The following is a 19,017-nucleotide window of genomic DNA, read 5'->3' as shown; positions in this document are numbered from 1 at the left end:
TGGACTTTGGGCCCTAAATTTGACAGAGATCACAAGTAGGCAGAGAGGCAGGGCATCCTTATAAGAATGAATGTGAACCTGCTAATGTTTTTGTTTGGTTTTGTGGCCTCTAGAACTGTAGGAGAATACATTTTTGTTGTTTAAAGTTACCAAGTTTGTGGCACTTTGTGATGTCATTCTTAAGACACTAATATAGATTATGGTAATGAAAAGTTGAGTGCTACTTTAACAAATATCTAAATGTGTGGGTGTATATATTTTCCCAAACTTACCAAATTGTACACTTAATAATATTTTATTGTATTTAAAACATAGACAAATAATGCTAAACAAACAATTCTGGATCAGATATCTACTTCTGGAAAAATGGAGTAAACTTACTTGTCCTTATTCATCCTACTAAACTTATTAAACTTACTAAAAATACTAGAAGACCTGAAGATCATAAAAAAGATTGTAGATGAGCTAGAGATTTCAGAACCTAAAAAAAGATGCAGTGGTGAATTCCCTGTGTTGTTTCATTCTCTGTTTCTTTCCTTTTTTTTTTGATTTTCCTTTCTTTATATATTCTAGATTGGTTTCTGGAGAAGCCAGCAACCCAGAAATGGGAATTTTAGAACTGAATAAAAACAATAAATAAAATAAAATACTCAGTGAATGGGTTTGAATAGAAAGGAGAAAAGCAATTATAAGTGAACTTAGAAGTTATTCAATCCAGAAAAAATAAAAATAAACAAAATATAAAAAGGAACAGAACCTCAGAAGCCTATAACACCATCACAGAAGATCTAACATTCATTTTAACAGCATCCCAAAAGGAGACAAGTAACAGGACAAGACTAAAAAAATACTCAAAGATATAATGGCTAAAATACCTTCCAAATTTTAGCACAAGACATAAAGCCAGACATTTAAGAAGCTTACTAAATCCCAAATAGGATAAATCCAAAGAAATCAAAGGCAAGACACATCATATTCAAACTTGTGAAAACTGAAAACCAAAAAAGTCTTAAAAGCAATCAGAGAGAAATGATTTATTATATACAGGAAAGGAAAGTAATGTAAATCCAAATTTGAGCAAAAACATCCTTCAGAAATTAAGCAGGAATCAAGACATTCTTTAATGAAAAAAACTGTGTTGTCAGCATAAGTACAGTGAAATAATAGCTAAAGGAAGTCCTCTAAAGAGAAGGGGATAAGGAAATCTTAGAGCATCAGGAAGGAAGAAAAAAATGGAGTGAAAATATGAATTAGTACAATAAAATTATTTTCCTCTTGAGTTTTATAAATTTTGTTTGACAGGTGAGGCAAAAATTACAACATTGTCTAATGTGGTTCTCAATATATATTGAGTATTTACTTAAGACAGATGGATTATACATGAGAGGTTAAAGGGAGATAAAGGGAATTAAGTTTCCTATACTTCATTTAAAGTAGTAAAATACTAATATAATGTATTAAGGTAAGTTATGTTTATATAAAGTGACACCTAAGACATGTAAAAATCTGTACAAAGAGATGCATTTAAAAACTATAGATTAAAAAAAACTATAGATAAATTAAAATAAAATTCTAAAATATGTTTGAGTAATCCAAAGAAAAACAGAAAAAATTATCAGAAAAATCAAGAATAGAAATAACAAAACAAAAGATAAAATAGAAGATTTAAGCCCTGACCTACCAATAATTATACTAAATTTCAGTGGTCTTACTGTACCTATTAAAAGGTAGAGATTGGCAGAATGAATAAAAAATTGTGAATCAACTCTATCTTATTTACAAGAAACCCATTTCAAATTCAATGACTTAGGTATGTTAAAAGTAAGATGGGAAAAGGCATATCATGCAACATTAATTTTAAAAAATCAGAAGTGAAACAAAATGGACTCCAGAACAAAGAAATAAAAGAAAGGAACATTACATAATGATTAAAAAAAAAGTTAATCCATCAAACACACACTGCAATTCTAAATGTATATCCAAACAACAGAAATGAAAAATAATGTGAAGCAAAAAACTGATAATACTAAAAAAGGAGAAATATAGAAATCAACATTTATTGTTGGAGACTGTATGTACTATTCTGTTCTCAAAAATAGATAAAACATGCACAAAGAAGATCACCAAGGATAAGGACAAACTCATTAATATCATCAAACAACAGGATCTTATTGAAACTTTTATAAGAAACACTCTCTTCTTGGGGCATCTTGGTGGCTTAGTTAAGCATCTGTTTTCTGCTCAGGTCATGGTCCCAGGGTCCGGGGATTCAGCCCCGAGTCAGACTACCTGCTTGGTGGAAGGCCTGCTTTCCCTATCCTACTCCCCCTGCTTGTGTTCCTGCTCTCACGGTCTCTCTCTCTCTTTGTCAAATAAATACATAAAATTTAAAAAAAAAGACAGAAAACATAAATTATTAATAGTTGGAATGAAATACTGGGTTTCATTGTCCCCTATTCAATATTTTATGATGTTCCAACCTATTCTTTCTCCCCTGCACCTTCCCCAGGGTGCCCCCCTACCCTATCAGTAACCTATACTGGGCAGCTTGGATGCCATTTGGACAGAGAATTCTTGGGTGCTAGTTACCCAAAGTTCTGAGAGTGAAGAAGGGTTAGTCTTGGGCTCTTGGATAGCACAATCTCCTGTTCCTAAGGATTCTTTACCAGTGTGAAAAAGCTAGAGGAAGGCCAGAACAAGCTCTCTAAAGCACAGGGCTCAGGGCAGAGTCCCCTTGTTTTCTTTGTCTAAAGGTAATATTATCAGCACCTTTTATTATCATTGTTGTTTTTTATTTATTATTTATTTTGCGATTGGTGGGATATAAAGACGAGGAAAGAGGAAAGACCAACTGATTTTGGCCAACTGATCACAGTGCGCTATTGATTGATAAGGGAGAAGTTTGGGTTGGTTTGGAGACATCTGAAGGAGCCTAAAAGGGTAAAGCTAATACAGCACTATTCTAAGCATTGTGACATGCATAACACTCACTTAACAATGTAATTCTGGGTATTACTATTATCATCTCCATTTTATAAATGCAGGGAGTAGACATGGAAAGTTTAAATAACTTGCTCAAACCCACACACCTAGTAAGTGGTAAAACTACTGTAAACTCAGGATTCTGGTTGTAGAATCCGTGCCCTTATCCTCCTTATCCTCGGCTTCAGATGCAAAGAGTATTAAGGTCGGGATAATAATATGATTTGAAAATGTAGATTTGGGACCTCTCAAAGTATAAATCATTGAGCTTACAGATTTCTCATATAAATTACATATAGTACAAATAGAGGAGGCTAAATACAGATGTCTAAAAGCAATTCACATTTGAGATCATGGTGGGAGGAGCCTTCAAAGGAGGCAGATAGAAACTAGTGAAATAGGGATACAAATATCAAAAGACTTTATACTAATCAAAAGATTATTAGTATTAGCAAGGAAAGAGGCCATATGTAAAAAGAATGCTTAACCGTGGTAAATGCTATGAAGACATCAGGAAACATATCGACATTAAACAAGTGCCCACAGTATGTAAGCACTAGATGAAAGCCTTTATATATACTTATCATGTTAGCCTTGTAGGAACTCCATGCTATAGGGGAAACTCCATGCTAATGAAGAAATTATAATTTTGCGGGCACCTGGGTGGCTCAGTTGGTTAATCGGCTGCCTTCAGCTTAAGTAATGATTCCAGGGTCCTGGAATCAAGCCCTGCATCAGGCTGCCTGCTCAGCAGAGAGTTGCTTCTCTCTCTCTCTCCCTCTGCCTGCTGCTCTGTTTACTTGTGCTCTCTATCTCTCTGTCAAATAAATAAAGAAAGTCTTAAAAAAAAAAAAGGAAATAATTCTCTTCATTTTATGAGTGAGCAATCTGAATCAAAGAAAGGTTAATAAAATTGTTCAAATTTGCCCAGATCATAGGTTAAGACATGGAATCATGATTCAAATGGAAGCCATCTGATTTCTGAGTTTGTGCAGAGTCATGATACTCTACTGCCTTTGAAACGGGTGCATCACAATAAACAACATGGATATCTTTAGTAACTTCAGTAAAAATAGGTGAAGAGGTAATGACAATGGCTGTCAAATATTGATCCAAGATATTTAGAAAGGAAGTAATGGAAAGACATTATGGATCTGGGGGAGGTTTTTTCTGAGAGAGGAGGCTTTGGGTTTGGTTTTTAGATGATAAAAAAAGAAACAAACTGCTTACGCACAGAAACCTATATAGTAGGTATTATTCTAGATATACTAATCTCTTGTGTCAACAACGTGTGGTGTCCCTAAAGAAAGGATCTTTCTTTGTAAACAAAAAGGAATACTTTCTGTTGTCACTATAGGAAACCAGGGGGAGGAGAGGTGCAAAGTGCAGATAGAAGTAGAATACTCAAGAAAGTTGAGCTCCTTTTTCTAGTCTTTCTCATTTCTATGGGAAAGAAGGGATCAGATCTCTTCCTAGCAAGACAGCAGGAGATAAAGTTCTATCTAGGTTTGAGAAAAGCCAAGAGGTTTTAAATTGCTGTTGTAGTTAGCAGAATGCAGAGAGGACAGCAGAACCATGGAAGCTATCTGGTGGCATGAGGAGCCCACTGAAGTTAGAGCATCAGATGATAGCCAGGTTGTTTTATGATAAAGACTTTGCTAATATCAGGGAAAATTCCTTTTCATTTCAGGCCCACATTAATCAGGAACTTCTTCCAAGGCAGTAAAAAGAAGATGCAGAACACATAAAGACACATTTGTTTGAAGGGTTTATTCAATAAAATACCTTTTCTCCTCTACTAATGATAATATTACATGTATAAATTTGATATTACAAACACTGGTTTATTAGTTCCCTGCTGGGTGAGAAGCTGGACACCTACTCTCTTACCCTCAACAAACTCTCTTAATTTCCTGACTTGGTAGGTTTAAAAAAAAATTTAAGGCTAATTCATAGTCAAGTTACAAAGACTTGATCTTGTCATACTTTCTTTGGGCTGACACAAGACTGTACAGTTGAATAACATCCATCCCCAAACCCTAACTTCAGACGACACTAAGGAGACATATTGACTAAATGCATGTGTTATCCTGGATTAGGCCCTAGAACCAAAAAAAAAAAAAAAAAAGGACACCAGTGGAAACACTAGTGAAATTCAGATGAAGTCCAGCATTTAGGTAATAGTATTGAACCAACATTAATTTGTTAATTTTGACAAATATATTATAGTTATATAAAATGTTAGCTTTTAATTCTCTGTACAATCTTTGCATCTCAAAATCTAAAATTAGGAATATGAATTATCCCTCCTTCATATCCAGAAGTCCTTCTTATCCAGAAAAAGGAAGATAAAAGGAAATTCCTACCTCTGTTTCTTAAGAAATAATGCATTAACCTTATTACCTAAGTTTTAGAAGAATGTCTCTCATTATCAAACTCTGTTTTGAAACTAAATATATTTGTTCCTTTTCTTCTAGTAAGTGAACAACGGAGGGTTAGAAGTCAGAATTAAATGCCACATTGTAATGAGAAGTATTTATCAACTAAGTCCTAGCTAAGCAAAAACAAAACCAAAAATAAGCAAACAAAAACACTATGTTCTCCATTTCATACAATGTGTTCAAGTAGTAGTTTATAACAGAGTGTCCTGGCTCAGTCCAAAATGTGAAATAATTACATCAGGAATATGGTAGACTACTGGGATACCAGCTATATGTCCAATATATTAATGCTGAAGCGTTATTTAGAAGTAATTAATACATTAACTTATTTTTATCTTATCCATATTGCTAAGAAATACAATGGTTTTTAACCCTAAATTTGCTGTTAAAAAACTTGCTGATATATAGGTTTTTGAATAATTAATTGGTTGGAAACCATTAATAGCTGTGTGATAATCACATCATCAGTATCACACTGACATATAATCTTACGGTACTTGAATATTCCCATATGGATGTGTAAATTCTAAAAGCTAGTCCTAAAAATTCATTTGTTATAGGCCAGTGAAAAGTAACACAGTGAAAAGTAACACAATATAAAAAGCATACTTAATTACTATATCTAATTTATACATGACAGTCTCTCATACTGTTGCATAGCCCTCAAATGTTATAACTGATATAGTCTTTACATTTTTTTTTTTTAAGGAATGACAATTACAGTTACATTAATGCTTGGGGAAACCACATGATTTTATGAACACACATTGTTAAATGATGAATATCATTTAAATGACTAAATTATTTAACAAATATGCATCGAGCTTTATAAAGTATAGGCTTTGTCCTAGGCTCTCAGAATATAGTGGTGAAAAAAATGAACAAATGTTCCTCACACTCAAGAACTTGTCAAATAGTAGGAAAAGCAAGTATGAAACAAATTTTTTAGATTACTGAAATATTGATTATTTATGTTCTAGGAAGAGCTTAACTGCTCCTGAAATGTAAACAAGTGAACTGTCATAAGTACTAAAACTACAGAAGATATGGTGACAGATAATAGGCAATAATTACCTTGATTATGAAGGGATTACTTTATATTGGAGGTTCAGCCTAAGACACTAAGAAGAGGCAATATTTATTGAAGGAAAGGTGAAAAAAATCTAATTTGCTAGAAATAGTAAAAGAGTATTTATTCCAAAAAAAAGATAAGATCACAGGTATATACCTTCATAAAGAAAAAAATTAGAATATAGATAGCCTGGATAGAATGTTATAGAAAAAGGTATTATTGTAAGACTTAATTATCTCAGGTCTTGAAGAAGATAACAGGACAGGAAAGAGGACTGAAGTTTAAAAAAGTATGAGGAATGTCTTATGTAGTTAGTATGCACTAGGCATCATAGTAAATCATTTGTATGTATTATCTTATTTAAATATTACATCCACAAAAAATATTACATCCACAGTGTGTGGATAATCATATTTTAAAGACCAGTTATGTAAGTATTAGAGACGTTAGCAAACTTACTAAAAGCCACAGTGGTAGTTTTATGTAATTAATCCAGCATTATAACAGGCAATGTAAGCATCGTCATAATGATCATATCATCATGGTGATGATTTTATTATTATTATTATTATGCCTGAATTTATTATTATTTTTTAAAGATTTTATTCATTTAACAGAGAGAGAAATAACAAGTAGGCAGAGAGGTAGGCGGGGTGGGGGGAGCAGACTCCCCGCTGAGCAGAGAGCCTGATGCAGGCTTGATCCCAGGACCCTGGGATCATGACTTGAGCTGAAGGCAGAGGCTTAAATCACTGAGCTACCCAGGGACTTTATTATTATTAACTTTATTATGACTTTATTATTATTAACTAGGATTATTATCTGAATTTTTTTACTGAAATGTATAGACATATAATAACCTATTGTACAGCAGAGTAATTTGATATTTTTATGCATCATACATTACAAAATGATTCCCATGATAAGTCCAGCTACGTAACCTTATAAACTTATTACTGTCTGAAGGTTTTTGACAGTCTCTGAGTTTTAGAATCCTCTTGAATCACTTCAGTGAGATTCTTCCAATACTCCCATGTTTTTAAATTCTATTTCAGAGACAAATTGTTGGGATCAATTAGTGAGGTAGTGGAAGGCTTGGCTTTGGCAACTAACATGAAAAAGAAAAAAAAAATAAGACCTTAGAAAATTTTACATACTGAGATTATTTTCCTCTCCCAAAGAAGATCTTTCTTTTAGTGAGAACCTAAGAGCAACCTCTGTTGTTCATGTGCAGGTTAGTGGGTATTTGACTATCCATCTATTAAGAATCACTATCTACAAGATTTCATTTCTTTTGATGGCTGCATAGTATTCCATTGTGTATATATACCACATCTTCTTGATCCATTCATCTGTTGATGGACATCTAGGTTCTTTCCATAGTTTGGCTATTGTGGACACTTGCTGCTATAAACATTCGGGTGCACGTGCCCCTTTGGATCACTACATTGTATCTTTAGGGTAAATACCCAGTAGTGCAATTGCTGGGTCATAGGGCAGTTCTATTTTCAACATTTTGAGGAACCTCCAGGTTGTTTTCCAGAGTGGCTGCACCAGCTTGCATTCCCACCAACAGTGTAGGAGGGTTCCCCTTTCTCCGCATCCTCGCCAGCATCTGTCATTTCCTGACTTGTTGATTTTAGCCATTCTGACTGGTGTGAGGTGATATCTCATTGTGGTTTTGATTTGTATTTCCCTGATGCCGAGTGATATGGAGCACTTTTTCATGTCATGCTTAGCGAAACAAGTCAAGCAGAGAAAGACAACTATCATATGATCTCCCTGATATGAGGAAGTGGTGATGCAACATGGGGGCTTAAGTGGGTAGGAGAAGAATAAATGAAACAAGATGGGATTGGGAGGGAGACAAACCATAAGTGACTCTTAATCTCACAAAACAAACTGAGGGTTGCTGGGGGGAGGGGGTTTGGGAGAAGGGGGTGGGATTATGGACATTGGGGAGGGTATGTGCTTTGGTGAGTGCTGTGAAATGTGTAACCTGGTGATTCACAGACCTGTACCCCTGGGGGGTAAAAATAGATGTTTATTAAAAAAAAAAAAAAGAATCACTATCTACAGAGTATATTCTAGTTTTCAAAGTCACACACATACACACATACACACACACTGCCTTATTTTTCTAGCAGAAAACTTAGTTGGCCTGAATAATAAGTCCTCTAAATCTTTATAAGGCATAAATCTATATAAGGCATAAGAAAAACTGTCTAAACCTTTTGGAATGTGAACATGTTACATTCATGTATAAGTAAATAAGCAATTGCCATTTATCTGTTTCAAGTCAGAAACCAAAGAACTTTCTAAGAGGAGTTATTTCTGATTTCAAGAATTACTAAGTATTTTCTTTTTAAAATCTTTTATCCTGATTTACAGATAAAAGACTGTTGAAGAAATACCAAACAGCTTCACATAAGCTTCGGAGTTTGAGAAAGCTTACCTCATTGAATTAAACACTAGACACTTTTGATGTGTGTGTGTTTTTTTTTTTGCCTCTCAATCCTAGAGTCTGTGCTTAAATATTTAAGCCACAGTATAGTGTGTCAGAGTTAAAAAGGGAAAGCTTTTAAATTAAACTTGGAAATGATAAATTTAAGCTTAGGTTTGCACTTTGATGAATTTGGGAAGAGTCACAGGGCCTCATACTGACCGTGGTCTGGTAGAATTAGAGAAGTAATAATGTTTCCTTTCATGTGTGGGTTTTGCAGTAGGCATGAGGAAAATGCAGACTCCTTTTCTCCTAGGATTCTTCATATCTGCTACCATTAGTCATACCAACCATATGGAAATAGAGATATAAATTTTTAATATAATGTGCACACATTTTTGAGGATGAAGAGGTATGACAGTGGAACTTCTCCTACTACCCCTTTTTACAACATTAAGTAAAACGACTATCATGGTGTTCAGTAAACACACATTTCCAATTTGGCCTGTCTCTTTATTATCCTTCTTGAATATTCACGGAGCAATTTTAAATGAAATTCTTTAAATTCTTTAAATATACTCATCATTTTTCTTCAAGATACTTCATTTTTCAACTTTTCTTTTTCTGTGGTTATATGGATATACTAGAAATTTTGAAGATACCCTTGACATTTTTTTTCCCTTCAACACATTATTTGTCACCAAGGCTTGGTTTTCTTCTTTTTAAAAAATCATGTTAATTCATTCATTCTGCCCAACGCTCACGATTATCAGACTCCTATCACCCAACAACTATATTAGAGCATCCTGTCTACTGGACTGATTTTTTTTCTTGTTTTCTACATGAGCCTACCAGTATTTCTAGGTTACTATTTTACTAGTTATTATTTTAAGTGCTTTATAAAATAGTTAGTGGCTCAAGTTTACATGCAGTATCCATGAAAACTACACTTTAATAACTACTCTAGTCCATACTGAAAATAAATCTTCTGAAAACTAATATTTAAGGTATTCATTTATTCAATATGCATTTCTTCACATCTTCTTCCTTTAAGTAATAGACATGATGTATACATGAAACGTTTGTTTGAACCCTGCCCCCATGGAATCCAACCAGACAGACAGAAACAAATTATAACCTCAGGACTTAGTGTAGTGCTGTGAATGCATTAGATGCCTAATCAACATCTGTTGAAATAATAAATGAATAGAAAGACAATTGTGAAAGACTGAAAAGTGTAACAACAGAAATCTGTGTATATAATAATGATATGGGAAACTGAACAGTTGATTTTCCCAGGAGAATTAAAAGAAAGGCTTTGTGATTTGATATTAAAACTCAGTCTTGAATTTTACAGAGTATATTCTATAGTTTTGAGGAGCTGGCTCAGTCGGTTAAGCAACCAACTTTTGATTTTGGCTCATGTCATGATCTCAGGGTTGTGAGATTGAGCCCAGCATGGAGCCTGCTTAGAAGTCTCTCTCTCCCTCTGGCCCCATCCTACCCCCCCCCCCCAAAAAAGTCAATTTTATACACTACTAATATTTTATTTAATACAAACTAAGTAATATAGTTTTAACCTAATTAATTAAAATGTTCTTATATTACTCCATTGTTGTGACTGTGCTATACAAAACAATACTACTGGCAAGTGTTCTCTTGGTGTACTTAGAAGATCTGAGGGGTTTTGGAAAGTACGCTTTTTATTTACAAAGACATGGTAAAATATTTTATTTTGAAAAATACAACTTTAGTTTGTAAAATACAAACTACTCTGACTCTTAACACAGAGCTACAGAATTGTGCATATCTTGAAAGTATGCACTGAGGAACCATGGATAACTTAATCATCTGAGCCAGTTATTTTCCTAGAAAAAGATAAGGACATCTATAACTATATATAACTTCAGTTTAATAATCATTTAGTATACTTAAAGCACTTAGCATGGTGGCAGACACTGGAAAGAGCTTCCACCTTTTCTCTTTAACATTATTTATTAGTATAGTTATGTTTATTTATTCATTCATCTAACAATTATATGTGCAATTTCTGCTTGGCAATGTGCAGTGCCCTGGGGATTGGAAACAAGTAAGACAAGAATCCCTGTTCATAGGAGTCTTAAAATCTACAAAAAGAAAAACATTCAGATAACATTAAGCACATTATTATAGTAGCAAAAGAGAGGCTGTTCATAAGTGTGTGGAAAAGAGTGTGGTTAATTCCATCAGGGACAGTGAAAAAATGGAGGTCAAATAAAGATTCACTGAAAAAGTGAGGTAAGGAGAATTTTGGATTTGGAAGCATAGGAAGCAAACATACGTGGGGCTGTATGGACTTCTGTAAGTTTGAAATGAAAAATTTTGGAGATGGAAGAGCCTGAGAAAACTTGCAGTGGAAAAGGTATTTACAGAAATCACACCTTAGAAGATATTCAGATATGGAGAGTAAGTTTAATGTGGTAGTCAATAAGGAAGAGTAAAAGGATTCAAATAAGACATCAACATGAACATATGCATATTAAAAAGAGCCAGGGTTGCTCTTATTTGCAAGTGTTGCACTAGGTAATTCCAGGATTGCCATTTGTCTCAGAGTTATCAGAGATTTAGATAGTTTCTAAGATAATGGTAAAAAAGAATAAGTTGTCATGAGGGAGGGAACTGTGTATTTGTGGTTATGTTAACTGTAATGGGGTTGCAAAGCATCCTCATTCAGCAACATGGATACATGTATTAGAAAAGGAGTAGCAAATTATGTAAAAATCAAGTAAGAAAGAAACCCGTGGGGTGCTTTGGTGGCTCAGCCCTAAGCATCTGCCTTCTCAGGTCATGATCCCAGAGTCCTGGAATCTAGCCCAGCATTGGACTCCCTGCTCAGCAGGAAGCCTGCTTCTCTCTCTTCCACTCCCCTTGCTTGTGTTCCCTCTCTTGATGTCTCTCTCTCTGTTGAAAAAATAAATAAAATCTTGGGAAAATAAAAAGAAACCCCCAAAATGAGAGGTGACAATTAACCGGTAGGATAATTGACTTTCTCTGCAGTGACTAACATAACACAATAAAAAAATAAATTAATTAAAAACTGATAGGCTATATGTTAATGAAAAAGAATAAGATTTTATCACCAACTAAAAGTGGAAGAAAAAGAATGTCCACCATAGCCAAACTGTGGAAAGAGACAAGATGCCTTTCAACAGATGAATGAATAAAGATGTGGTCCATATATACAACGGAATATTACTCAGCCATAACAAAGGATGAATACCCAACTTTTGCATCAACATGGATGGGACTGGAGGAGATTATGTTGAGTGAAATAAGTCAAGCAGAGAAAGTCAATTTTCATATGGTTTTACTTACTTGTGGAGCATAAGGAATAACATGGAGAACATTAGGAGAAGGAAAGGAAAAGTAAATTGGGGGGAATTAGAGGGGGAGATGAATCACAAGACACGGTGGATTCTGAGAAACAAACTGAGGGTTTTAGAGGGGAGGTGGTGCGGGGATGGTTGAGCCTGGTGGTTGGTGTTAAGGAGGGAATTTTATTGTATGGAGTCCTGGGTGTTGTACATAAACAATGAATCTCGGAACACTGCATCAAAAACTACTGATGTACTTTATGGTGGCTAAAATAACATAATAAAAAATAAAGAAATAAAATCTTTTTAAAAAGTGAGAGAAAAAGAGAAAACAATATAAGAAAATTTTCAGATCACTTTGCTGCTTCTGGTGACTCAGAAGAGAGGTAACTCATGAAGGTATTTACTGAGAAACAAGGATAGGATTAGGAAGATTTATCTGTTTATTTTTGATAGGGGAAAGGGAAAGACAATGGGTTGTCTTTTGGAAATACTAACATTCACATGCCTTTTGAGTATCTGGAAATTTTCAGTATGCCTTAGTTTAGATGTTTCTCTACAGCTCTAAAATTTTGAAGAAAGTGGCTAAACATATACAGTTGAAGAAGTCATGAATATATGGGTAGACATTGAAATAAAGGGGATGAATGAGACCACTTAGGAAAATATGTTGAAGAAGGGACAGAGTGTACAGAAACAACCGTCATAACTCCATTATTATATAACATAGAGAAAAAGGGGCTGGCAAAGGACTGAAGAACAACAACAGAAAGCAATTTCCTGGATCTCTTCCTATATCTCCTAGATAGGCAGTAATCCAGCAAAGAATGCCTTTCAAATAAGAAATTCATGTCAATAGGGCGGTAAGCTGCCTTGAGTAACTGGACTTAGAGTGGCCCACTGCCTTTGGACACAAAGGGAGTAATGGTAATATTTTTCCCATAATTGTTTCCCTAGAGTTATAGGAGCAAAGATGTGATATGAAGAGAAGAGGACGGATAAAAGGTAATGTTTTTTGTCTTGTGTTCTCATTTCCTTGTTATTCATTTTCTTAAGTTTCTATGAAATTAGCTGATAATTTCACACGTGTGAGATTTACTACTATAAATTTCCTTCTCTCCCCTCTCCCCATTTTCTGTCTGCTGGGATGAGGCAACAAGTAAGGATCCCAAGGCCAGACTGTGATGTGTTATACTAATACAAACCATGTGTCTGACAATGTCAGACCCTTGAATTAAGTCCAGTAAAGTCCCTAACTTATTGTAATTCCCACATTCGAGTGTTTAGTCATGTTTAAATAATAGGAGAAGTGTCAAGTGAGGCTTAAATTATTTTTCTGACTCGAATTAGAAATGAAGGATATGGAAATAAGAACTGATCTATTTTCCACTCTTTTAATCCGCATGTCTTACTGGATAAACAAAAGAAAGAATTTAACACAATCAGCCACATTAAACACAAACTTCCTTTAAATCATCTTAGTACCAATCAACTATGTTTAGAAATTGTGGTACTGTTATGCAAATAAAACATTGAAGGGATTAAAATCCAGAGTTAGGGAGGAGTAGTTTAGAATGTTTTGTTTTTAAGATTACAAATTCAGTTCTTTATCTTACATTCGTTAGATTATTCTTTTATTTTGTTTTCCCACTCTTTGAGAACTAATTTCTTGAGTAGAAGACTTTGACAAAGAAATTTAAGGGCTAGGCATTTTTTATCAGATTACCTACTACCCAGGCCTAGACATGCAATTTTATATTCTTTGAATATTTGAAAAACACAAAGGCATTACTTCCCTGTTGGAAATCATGAATATAAATAACTTATTTAAAAAATACAATATATTATTTAGCATTATTTTCAGTAAATTACTTCAAAGTAGCACATTAATAAGAATCATTTTTTTTATTTCTTTTCAGCATAACAGTATTCATTGTTTTTACACCACACCTAGTGCTCCATGCAATCCATGCCCTCTCTAATACCCACCACCTGGTTCCCCCAACCTCCCACCACCTCCCCACCCCTTCAAAACCCTCAGATTGTTTTTCAGAGTCCACAGTCTCTCATGGTTGACCTCCCCTTCCAATCTCCCTCAACTCCCTTCGTAATTTGAAATCAGGGGGAGAAGAAAGTACACCATGCCTGAAGCTAGAATACATTTTTTCTTCTGATTGCCGCCCCCCCCCCCAAGAAAATCTCTTCTACCAATCAAACCCCAGGAAACTAGATGCTAATCATTAAAGAATACTTAAATGGTAAACAAAATGATGAGAAAAAGAGTAATAGCTTTGTGTTTTTATGGAACTGTACAGATCAAGGCCAATGGTCAAATAGAGTTTCTAAGTTGTCTGGAGTTTCTTAAATAACCAATGGTGGCCTGTTTTGAATGTATTCAGGTTTGCCAGAAAAAATTGAACCCCTCTGAATCTATCCCTATTTAAAATGTAACCCTTGACTATGCTTTCAAATTTTTATTTTTTTTACTTTATGTACACAGAAATTTAGTAATTTTGGAGTTTTATGATAAGATTAAAAAAGATTATCTCCAAATACAATCAATCATGATATTATAGTGTAGTCAAAAAACACTCCACCTATAGTTTGGTCCAAGCAACTACTGATTTCTTCAACCAGTTATGAGCAGTTTAATGTTTTACAAATGGATATCAAATAAAACCACATGTAAACATATATTTATACATACATTTATTATGAACTCTACCTATATAGAGAATGTATAGCACACAATTTAGAGATAATAAAAATTATATTACTCTTTATTATACATTTTGTGGAGACAAATGATTCTCACAAATGCTTTTATTGATTATTTGCTGAACTTCTGTATCTGAATTCACACTATGTGTTAATTTTTGACATGATAATCAAACTCTTAGTTGGTATTGTTATTTAATCAATAAGACAAAAATGAAACAACAAAAATATATGGCTTAAGTGAAATTTAACCAATCAATACGTGGCCTTTTGTGTCTGCTTTCTTTCACACGACATACTTTTTTAGAGATTCAGCCATATTGTGGTATGTATTAGTGTTTCATTTCTTTTTATTGCCAAATAATATTGTATTATATGGATATACTAATTTTATCTGTTCACCAGTTGATGGATGTTTGAGTTATGTTCACTCTAAATATGTGTGCAAATTAAGGGTTTAAGGCAGTAAGACTAAAGCCAAATGTCAAACATTGGGAAATTTACCAGGGTAACTCCATTTTTTTAAGGCTTCTTGGGAGGGAGTTAAATTGCCTTCCCTAAACAAGTCTTCACAGCATTGGAACACAGGGACATGTTTTTTCCCTTGGAATTTTAACATTATTCATATCTGTGGCATTCTAGTTCAATCCAACATATCATACAATGTACTTGAATATCTCCTGAGATTAACTTTATTTAGCATCACATGCAGAAATAAATCCCATTGAAATCTGTTAATCTTTAATAAATCCCATTACCACTTTAATTATATATTGGGAGTAACACCCAAAATACAAGTACATTCTAATTTTTTACTTGTTAAAATGATGCATAGCCCATAAATACGCTTCTTATCTCAAAGGTAATGGATAATATATTGAGCCTTCTCTAAGAGATAAGTAAAATTAAATCCAAAATATTATTTGATAATTACTTAGGATCTTTCAAAAATCTCAAAATAATGTTCAGCCCCACATTGATTACTTCATTTAAAATACTGAACAATGAGTTGAAGCATTGATAAATATTTACTTAGAAAAAATGCTTTCTAGTAATGCTAGCATTTCTAATTTTTAATTGTTTTACTGTGAGATTAAGTACACAAGAGAGACTTATGAACTAGACATCTGATTAGCGACCTACTTTGGGGCATATATTTTGGAGTAATAATTTAGCTTGACATTTTCTTTTGGATAAAGAAATCAAGGAACTTAGGCTAAGTCTCATGAGCAAAAGTTCTTTTTAGGAAATAAAGTGGCATTTTAACATTTTTTTTGAGAATCTGGTAGATTTCATGGTAAAAAATAATTTATATTTTATAATCACAAAACTTTCTTCCAAGGTAAATCTAAATATTACTATCAGTTTTACTGGAAGTCATAATGTTTCTTTTAGTGATAATATATTCATTTTTTTCTCACATTCAATTATAAGGCATTCATGCTTATGAGAATGTGTTGAGAGATCTGATCATGGATCTCTCTAAGATTTTTGGACAGCATCCTGGTTTATCCCAGAAAGCTATATTTTTGGGTTTTGCAACTAAAAGAGCTATATGTTTTATTTCTAGATAGTAGATAATACATTTCAAATGTTTTTGACACCAATTTCATTCCTTTGAACAATCCTGCCTTCAACAAACTCTTATCAAGTGGTCTGTAGTATAGTTTTGATGTGCCATTAAAATTGAAAAATGAATCATATTAAAGAGCAAACTCAGTGAATTTTGAGACCATGACTCCCAATTGCTCCCATGTCCATTTCAACTTTCTCTACAAAGTAGAGCAAAAGTTGATACAAGCAAAGTAGCAGAGGTAAAAATGTGCATGTAAAGGGTCAAGAAAGCTAAATTCTCCTCCCTTAAGCATTGACTGGATTTACTGACTAACTATGAATGAATGGGATATGGCAGAAGTGATGTTTCTCACTGTTTCTGTTCCAAGAAACAGTTGCTTGTATTTTGAGTATTTTCTCTTTCTCTCTGTCTCCATCCTTGTCATTGGTCAGACATAGCCAGTTTTCATGTTGTGAGTAGCCCTGTGGAAAAGCCCATCTGGCAGGAAAATTAAGCCAATATTTATAAAGAAAATGGGACCTTTCAAAAACAAAAGTTATCACGAAGTGGCTTTTTTTTTTTAATACCTATTTAATTCTTGTGATAACCACAGCTGAGATGCACAGTTGAATTCAAAACCTCCTCAATTCCTAACTCTCAGAAACTGTATGAAATAGTAAATGTTTAGTTTTTTATGCTGCTGAATTTGGAGCAATTTGTTACACTGCAATAGAATCCTAATACAGACTGTCAGGATCTCTAGAATAGAGAATAGATACTTTGTTTTTCTCTGAGCTGGAAAGGAGGATAAATAGCAGGAGATACAAAAAATGAGGAAAGGAAAAAACTATTGATATCCAATAAACATAGAGAAGAGCTGCTTACCTTCATTAACTCAGGGAAGGACAAATTAAGACCATGATGTGACTTTCTGTATTCATTCAGTTGGGAGAAATTAAGAAGTCTGACAGTAATAATTATTGCGTGTTCATAATAATATATAATTACTAAATAATAATAATATATGAATAAACAGAAGAATGAGTAAGTGAATAAATAAAAATACATTTAAAAAATATCAGGTTCCTTTAATATCAGAAATAAGACAAAGATGTTCACTCTTGCCACTTTTATTCAACATAATACTGGAAGTTCTAGCCACAGCAATCAGGCAAGAAAAATAAATGAAGCGTCCATATTGGTAAGGAAGAAGTTAAACTGTCACTATTTGCAAATGACATGATACTCCACCTAGAAAACTTCAAAGACTCCACTAAGAATGAGATAAATTCACTAAAGTTGCAGAATACAAAATGAACACCTAGAAATTGATAATATTTCTACATACAAAAATGAAGCAACAGAATGAAAAATTAAGAAACTCCTATTTACAATTGTACTAAAAAAAAATAAATACCCAGGAATAAACTTAATCAGAGAGGTGAAAGATTTGCACTCTGAAAACTATGAAACATAGACAAAGAAAATGAAGATGACACAAACAAATGGAGGAATATTCCATGATCATAGATTAGGAAAATTAGTATTGTTAAAATGTACATGTTACCCAAAGCAATCTATAGATTCAGTGTAATCCCTATCAGAATACTAATAGAAATTTTCACAGAACTATAAAAAATAATCCTAACATTTATATGGCACTAAAAAAGACTCTAAATATCCAAAGCAATCCTGAAAAAGAAAAACAAAGCTGTAAGTGTCCCAATCCCAATACACTACAAATCTGTAGTAATTAAAACAGTATGGTACTACCAGAAAAACAGAAAAATATAGATCAATGAAAGAGACCAGAGAATCCAGAAATAAGCCCACATTTGTATGCTCGTTCTATGACAAAAGCAGCAAGAATATATGATGGGAAAAAGATACTCTCTTCAACAAATGATATTAGCAAAATTGGACAGCTACCTGCTAAAGAATGACACAGAACCATTTTCTTACTCCATATACAAAAATAAACTCAAAATGGGTTAAACTCCCAAATGAAGACCCGAAACCATAAGAATCCTAGAAGAAAACACAGGTAATTTCTTTGAACTTACACTTAGCAAAATTTTTTTAGATGTTTCCTAAGGCAAGGAAAAAAAGCAAAAATAAACTATTGAGACTATAGCAAATTAAAAAGCTTTTGCACAGTGAGAAAAACCATTAAGAAAATTAAAAGATAACCTACTTAATGGGAGAAGATATTTGCAAACCTTATATCTGATAAAGGGTTAATACCAAAAATACATAAAGAACTTATATACCATAATACCCCAAAACATAGTCTTACTAAAAATGGACAAAGGAATTAAAGAGACATTTTTCCCAAGAAGACATAGTGACAGTCAACAGACACATGGAAAGATGTTTAATGCCACTAATCTTTAGGGAACTACAAGTCAAAACCACAAAGAGATATCACTTTATACCTGCCAGAATGGCTAGTA

The 19,017-nt window shown here is 33.6% G+C and overlaps 1 long non-coding RNA gene across 1 annotated transcript in view; it reads left to right on the top strand.

The window, feature by feature from the left end:
- LOC309860432 overlaps positions 1-19,017 on the top strand; it is a 42,211-nt gene that overhangs the window by 12,124 nt on the left and 11,070 nt on the right. The window contains exon 2 of the long non-coding RNA XR_014309367.1: positions 13,249-13,296. This is a non-coding gene — a long non-coding RNA (uncharacterized lncRNA). The remainder of the gene's footprint in view (positions 1-13,248; positions 13,297-19,017) is intronic.

The sequence above is a fragment of the Mustela nivalis genome (genome assembly GCF_964662115.1).
Source record: "Mustela nivalis genome assembly, chromosome: 2".
Lineage (NCBI taxonomy): Eukaryota > Metazoa > Chordata > Mammalia > Carnivora > Mustelidae > Mustela > Mustela nivalis.
Note: the sequence above shows the minus strand (reverse complement) of the source record. Positions and strands in the feature narration are given on the sequence as shown.